This window comes from Benincasa hispida, chromosome 2, assembly GCF_027475165.1.
Source record: "Benincasa hispida cultivar pf3 chromosome 2, pf3_genome.v1.1, whole genome shotgun sequence".
NCBI classification, from domain to species: Eukaryota; Viridiplantae; Streptophyta; class Magnoliopsida; order Cucurbitales; family Cucurbitaceae; genus Benincasa; species Benincasa hispida.
In genome coordinates, this window is record NC_143479.1 from 21,423,118 (window position 1) to 21,431,159 (window position 8,042).

An 8,042-nucleotide genomic window follows, 5' to 3' on the forward strand; every position below is an offset into this window, starting at 1 on the left:
TTCATGCTATCTTTGCTATATGATAACTTTATCTTCTTAATGCTATTATATATATAACTTTAATTTTATGCTACAACAAACTTATACATCTAAATCTCGTAATCCATTTATATTATAAGTGCTTATTTTTAGCTAAATACGTACATAAAATACTTGATAATGCATCAAATACCATGAATTCCTTTCATATTTGAAATTTTGTAATTCATTTGAACATTACAAAATAAAAAAAGTTATCACAATAAAAGTATACTAAATATAATTTATAACTATATAAGTTCACAAAATACAAAATTTACAAGCTTTCAAGATTATGACATCATGGGATTGGACTTCAAATTTACGAGCTTTCAAAATTTACAAACTAGGTCAAGATTATGGATAAAGAGCTTGAAATTGTTGAGTTGGATGAAATGAATGTGAGGTCATGAGCTGATTTGAGTCAAACAATGGGAACAAATTTGGTGATGAAGTTGTTCTTTGTGGTGAAATTGACATTGAAATCTACAAGGTTTCATCATAATCAATACAACCTATAATTAAGAAAGCTATTAAAAAGCTTTCATCACAAGCAATACAAACTATAATAGTCCCTTCAAGTTTCATTCAATATGTCATCCTCTAAATCTCAATGTTCCTCCAGTTATTATAGAAGATCTAAACTAGCCTAAGGCACATTCATTATATATAGAAATCATAATATAGATCAAGATGAGAATCAAGATTAAACAAGAAATCAAATTGATATATGAGCACCAAACATGGTGACTTTCTTCAAATTCACTCAATTATAAGGCCAAAGTAATAATTAAATGTTTCATTTAACTTTCTAAAAAATAGAGAATGCTTGATACACACTTTAGAAATCTCCATACAAATGGAAGGACGAGATCATTTCACATGAAAACAAAAGAACAAAAGCATATTAAGAATTAGTGTCTAGTATTGGAGACAAATCATCATACATCTTACTAGCAGAAAGCACAAATCCACCATCCAAGTAACGACCCCCTCCCAAACCCAAATTTTTCAAAAAGGAGAAAAGAAGATCAAAAGTTATGCTCCTAAACAAAAAGAACAAGCTTTTTTAGAGTCCAAACATACTTCAAAATTTTATAACATTCCATATATACTTGGTTCTTTTCATAACTGACTTATTTACAACAACGACAATATAGAACCCAATATTAATCACAAGCCAATGTAAAACAAACAAAATCAATCATAAGAGAATCGCAAAGAGTCATAAACTAATTTACAAAACTTAACCTACAAAATTAAACATTTGATGGTTTTATTTAGTTTCACCTCTTACAAAAAAAAAAGTACTTGGGCATGTAAAGCAACTGATCACTTGTCATAAAGACAACGTCCTGTCGTACCATTGTATCGAAAATGTTGTCATGACATTTAGCAACTCTTGTAAGGAAAATGTCCAAATGACCACTGCGATGTCATCTTACATAATTCTAATCTATCAAGGTCCAGAAGTTACTCTAATTTTCAAAATGTAGCCATAATTCTAGTTAAATACAATGACATTTGATGTTTCCTACAACATCTTATCTCCATTCCCGTCCATAAAATGGAATAAGACCCAACAACCTGACAAAATTTTATTTTACTTCCATGTTTTAACTAAAAGATGAACAAAGTTGCGTGTTAAAAATATGAAGCATACACAAACAATTAAACTAATATCAGACCAGATTGTAGTACGAAAGACAGAGAAACCACAATGTATTGTCAAACGGCAAAGAACCACAGGAGATGGCCATGAAAATTGGTCCTTTAATTAAAAAAGCCACGGAATTGGGAACCGTCAGGTTTAATTTTTAGATTTTAGCTGATCCTGATCATTTACTTCTGTTGAGTAGGAAAAAAAAGGAAAAACAAAAAGGGCATTCACCTCAGAAATGATGAGCTACTATAATAGTGTGTTCTGACTGCCCTTAATAATTGGATGGAAAGTTAATCATGTGTTGTTGAACCATTAAAAAATGATAACTACTGACCATGGAAATTAAGTAAGAAAAGATATGTTCATTTCAGGAATAGAAGGACAAAGGAACAAGAAACAGATACAGTAAAAGTTTCACATAAATATAAAAGAACATCATGTGAACAATCAATAAACAAATTATAAAGATGAATATTAATGAGGATAAAGTAGACTAACATCTATTGTTTCTCGCAAAACACATATTAAATAGTCAAATTTTGAAACTTACAATTGAAGTATTCAAGAATGATATTGCAGACCTCCCAAGGAGAAATTACTTTTCTTCAACACCTATCCTACAGACCCTACAAACATTTAACATAATATCAAATCCTAACAAAAGTTTTGCACATATAAGAAACAAAATATAAACAGATTTCAAGTAAAAGTAAAGGGCAAAATTATCAAACACCCAAACTACTACCAATTGCTAATGCTACCCTCTCTTTTCTCAGACAAGGGATTGGAACATTTATAAGGTTGAAAATGTGGGAGATTTAGATTCAATGTGGTATTTTTAGGTTTTTTTTAATTGTACTTTGTTAGGGCACATGTCGCAGTGAAAACTAATATAAAAGGGAAAAAACCAATTAACTCAAAAAACATAAAATTAACAAGGGAAGAGCAGTTCATGTGGTGAACCTTAAAGAGTACAATCCTATTCAAGTTACAAACTCAAATATGTGGAGAAATGATCTTTTCGAGCCTGAAAAGATAAAGAAATTGCAAACCAGAGAAGTTAAAGGAGACCTAAAACTTGATACATTGAATAAAAATGTTATCTTTACTTCCAACAATTTGTAGCAACTAGAAGATTCCATCAACATACAAACCACACATCAAAATCACAGTATGGATATTTAGATATATATTTGGCAGAGCTTTGGAAGTAAGAAAACCCAACCATTTTCATTTTGTTCAGACAATCCAAGAATTTTTTCTACCATATGACTTTTCTTTAAACACGATATAATACTCCTATAGCCTAAAAGAAGCGAAAGAAACTCTCTGTTCATAGAAAAGTCAAATTTTAATTATAAAAGACAGACAACTTCATTTTAACATCGACAACTTTCATCCCTATGGAGAAAAGATGATGAAATGACCTCTGCTACGGTACAAATAAATGTGAGAAGAAAATGAAATAACCTCAAGAATCTTGGCATTTTCTAGGATTGAGTACACAGATCAAAAAACCGCATTCAAATTGTGGATTATCACTCATGTGTTCTCGATATCCACAAAAAAATTTCTTATTTCAATAGCATGGAAAGAAACCAATTTCAAAACAGGAGTTTCAAATTCCTCAAGTGAACAAAACTTTTGAAACCTAAAAAGATGATTTTTCGAAAAATGGAGGTCTGAAAAACATTCAAGGATCTTGAAGTGTGAATCGAAGACTTGATAGAAATTTAGAGAAAGGAGATTATAGGGAAAACAAGAGAGAAATTAATTAGTATCTTCATCCTGGCAGAAACCCAAATGCGTCGACCAGAGCGATTAATTCCACTGACGGTGTTAGGCTTTGGAAATTGGAAACCCAAAGAGGGATTTCGTTATTCGACTTGTGTGTGTGGTGCCGACTTGATTTTTGGCCATTAGGGTTTGGACCTATAAATTAGGTACGATTAGATATGACAATACGGATACGTTTAAATCATTTTTTATACATTTTTTTAATATATATATTTTTAAAAAACGAAGATACTGATACTTTGAAGATACATTTTCTTTTTTAAAAAAAAAAATCTAGGATATAGATAAATTTAACTTACAAGTTAATAACAATAAAACAAAATAGAATACAAATACTGAAATACAATACAAGAAAAGTAACATCTAAGATGTTGAAGTACAATAGTTGATAAAATACAATAGAAAAGTGACTCATATTGCAAAGAAGAAGAAGATTAGAGGGAACTGTTGAAGATATTCAAATGATTTATATTTTGGTGAATTTTGTGGGGACTCAAATGTGAAAAATGGAGATTAGATGATTCTAATCTAGGGTTTGGTCCGTTATTTTTTTTTTTCTTTTAGTTTTGGATTAATTTTTTAAATAGATTGTCTAGTTTTAGATTGAAAAATATTAGATAGAGTTGCTTATCCAAATGACGTGTAGATACAATGGGAGAAAATCTCTAGTTTTTATTTTTGTCCTTGCGTTTTTTATAATTATTATTCTGCCCTTACATTGCCGCGTCATAAGTAACCATCTTATTTTTTAAAAAAATTACTAAAAATTCAAACGCTCACGCCTCCTTTCAGTAACTGCCTCCCAAAAAAACTCTCAAATTATTCATTTTCAAATAAAAAATCTCCATTTATTCATATACAAATAAGAATTTCAATTATAAATATTATAGAAAATAGATGTCCATTAGATGGACATACTTAGTATCTATTGACCATATGTTAAGTCTCATATATCTCAACATTATGTAATCTACCTCTTGTTATTTTATTTCAAAAAGACATAAATAAAATTTCAAAAAGTTTGGAGAAATGAAAAAAATCCATAATTTTATTTACTTTTGTTATTTATTTTATTATATATATTTATATATATTATGTTTAATTTATTTTAATATTTATTTATTCCATATATTTATATCATATTTATTTATTTTAATATTATTTTTTATTTGACATCTGTGTTCCCGTTGTGCTATTCAAATTCACAACACATTATCAGCACGAGTTTCTGTCATTTTTCCCACTAAAAGTAAGTCATAAAGGTATGTTGGTTTCTCCTCTTTGTTATAATTAATAAATTTAATGTTATTTTGCATATTTAATATCTATTAAATTCCTAACATAATTATAATATTTTATTATAGTGTTACCATGACAAATCTCACAAAACTAGAATTTTTCGCTCTTGATATTAACGACGATAATTATTTGTCATGGGTGCTTGATGCCAAAATCCACCTGGATGCTATGAATCTTGGAGAGACTATTAAAGAAGAAAATACAACATCTAGTCGGGGCAAAGCAAAAACTATGATTTTTCTTCGTTATCATCTCCACAAGGGATTAAAAAAAAGTATCTTACAATAAAAGATCCCCGTATCTTGTGAAAAAATTTGAAAGAGATGTATAATCATAAAAAAAATAGTTATTCTTCCTAAAGCTCGTTATGAGTGGATGCATTTGAAACTACAAGATTTCAAATCAGTAAGTGATTACAACTCTGCATTATTTAAAATCACTTTGAAATTGTTATTATACGGAGAGAATATTATTGATGCTGATATGTTAGAGAAGTTCTCTATATTTCATGTCTCTAATATGCTCTTGCAACAGCAATATCGAGATAAAGGTTTTAAACGGTAATCTAAATTAATTTCATGTTTTTTCGTGGCCGAATAAAATAATGAGTTATTGATAAAAAAAAAAAAATCATGGATCTTGACCAACCTGAATGACTCCATTCTCTTAAGTGAACGCTATGAATTTTAATTATAATCGTGTCGAGGTCGTGGTGTGGTCGAGGTCGTGACCGTGGCAGAGGAAGAAATAATTATTATTTTCGTGGTGGTCGTTCTAATGATTCAAATTTCGAAAGAACCACACAAAATGATGATCATAAAGGAAAAGCCCAATAAGATAAGAGTTTTAAAAGTATTGAAAATAAGTGTTTCCGATGCAGAATGACTATACATTGGTCATGTACCTGTCGTATGTCAAAACACTTAGTTGATCTTTATCAAGCCCCCTTAAAGGAAAAAGAGAAAAATGTGGAAGCAAATTTTGCATACTAGGATAATGACAAATTTGACCCATCCCATATGACAAATTTGGATATAGCAGACCTCTTTAAATCTCCTGAAGAGAAAATCGGCAGAATTGATGGAACATCAAGTGTTTCATTTGACTTTGAAAATATCTAGATTTAATGTTTTTTTTTTTCTTCTCTTCTTTTAATAGATGTAATTATATTCATTTTTTTTTCTTCTCTTCTCTTAATAGATTTAAGAAACCTGGATCATTTTCATATGTTGGGTGACTAAAAAATAAGTAAAGAAGATCTATGTCTAGCAGACAGTACAACTACACATACAATACTTACAAGTAGAAAATATTTTTCCAAACTGACAATGTTGGAAGCAAAAGTCAATATGATATCAGGTTTTGCAAACATGATTGAAGGCTTTGGAAAAGAAAATATTATTTTACCTAAAGGAACAAATTTTTCAATTGACAATGCATTGTTCTCTAGTCAATCAAAGAGAAATCTACTTAGTTTTAAAGATATACGTTGCAATGGTTATCATATTGACATTGATAGTAAGAATAATGTGGAATATCTATATATCATATCTACTATCTCAAATGAAAAACATATACTAGAAGAGTTGTCTGCTTTATCTTCCGGATTATATTATACTCATATATGAGTAATTAAAACATATGCAACAATGAACCTAAAGTTCATGAATCTAGACATATTTACAATTTGACATGACAAATTAGGTCATCTAGGATCTATAATGATAAGGAGAATTATTGAGAATTCAAATGGACATCCATTAAAGAGCCAGAAGATTCTTCAATCTAATGAATTATCAAGTGATGTTTGCTCTTAAGGAAAATTGATAATAGACCATCACCAGCTAAAGTGGGGGTTGAATCACCTGTATTTTTAGAATGAATTCATGGTGATATATATTGACCTATTAACCTACCAAGTGGACCATTTAGATATTTATGATATTAATAGATGCATCTAGTAGAAAGTCATACATGTGCTTATTATCAAGCCGAAATCTTGCATTTGCAAGATTGCTTGCTCAAATAATTAAGTTAAGAGCATAATTTCCTGATTATACAATTAAGACCATTCATCTTGATAATGTTGGTGAATTTACATCCCAAGCTTTTGATAATTATTGTATGACAATTGGGATGGTGTTGAACATCTAGTAGCTCATGTTCATATACAAAATGGTTTAACATAATCATTCATAAAACGTTTCCAGTTAATTGCTAGACCATTGATTATGAGAGTTATGCTTCCTACATATGTATGGGGACATGTTATTTTGCATACAATGTCACTTGTATGCATTAAACCAGTAGCTTATCATAAATACCCATTATTATAATTAACGTATGGCTATGAGCCAAATATTTCCCATCTGAGAATTTTTGGATGTGCAGTATATGTTCCACTTTCTCAACTATAACGTACTAAGATGGGTCCTCAAAGGAGGTTAGGAAGATATATTAGATATGATTCCCCATCAATGATCAAATATGTTAAACCTCTGACACTGATGTATTTATTGCACGATCTACTGATTTTCACTTTAATGAGACAATTTTTCCAACATTAAGGGGAGAGAGAATTAAGAAGTTGCAAAAAGAAATTACATGGAATGCATCATTATTGTCTCTTTTAAATCCCTGTACAGATCAATGTGAATTTGAAGTTTAGAAAAGAGTTCATTTGCAAAATATAGCAAATCAGTTATCAGATGCATTTATAGATGCAAATAAAGTAACTAAATCACATATAAGCTGCAAATGTTCCATCAAAAATTGATATCCCAACACTACAAGTTATCACTAATGAGTTTGAAACATGCTAGAAGCATGGTGTAGACGATTGAGCAAGTGGGAGATGACACGGTCTATCGTATAGACGATGTGCTCAATTGTGTAGAAGATGACAGCCTATCGTATAGACAATGCCACGCGATCGTTTATCTCTGACCAGCTGAGGGAACTACCATATAGTTAAACTCCACAATCGTTTAGTCTCTCTAATGCTATCGCTTAGTGAAACAATTTCACTTGATAGGTTTACCGTGAGTTCCTTTTCGAAAGTAGCAACCTTAATTTTAGGAAAACATTTTTCCTTTTATATCACGGTTACCATAAAACCACCAATAACCTTTCACTCAATTGGTTATTAGAGATAAAAGAGATAATTATAAATAAATTAATATTATTATAAATAAATATGATAACCAACATAGCATATTATATTTATAACCTATAGTTTTAATATTTCATCTCATGAAACATACAA

At 29.8% G+C, this 8,042-nt stretch overlaps 1 long non-coding RNA gene across 3 annotated transcripts; it reads right to left on the reverse strand.

The window, feature by feature from the left end:
- Window positions 1-250: 250 nt before the first annotated feature.
- Window positions 251-3,618, reverse strand: LOC150037723 (uncharacterized). Of its 3 annotated transcripts, XR_016527640.1 has the most exons (3): window positions 2,645-3,618; window positions 2,232-2,307; window positions 251-533 (listed from the first exon to the last, which is right to left on the reverse strand). It is a non-coding gene; the product is annotated as an uncharacterized LOC150037723 (long non-coding RNA). The 3 variants fall into 3 exon arrangements; XR_016527639.1 differs by having other exon boundaries at window positions 251-504; window positions 2,232-3,618; XR_016527638.1 differs by having other exon boundaries at window positions 2,232-3,618.
- Window positions 3,619-8,042: the final 4,424 nt, after the last annotated feature.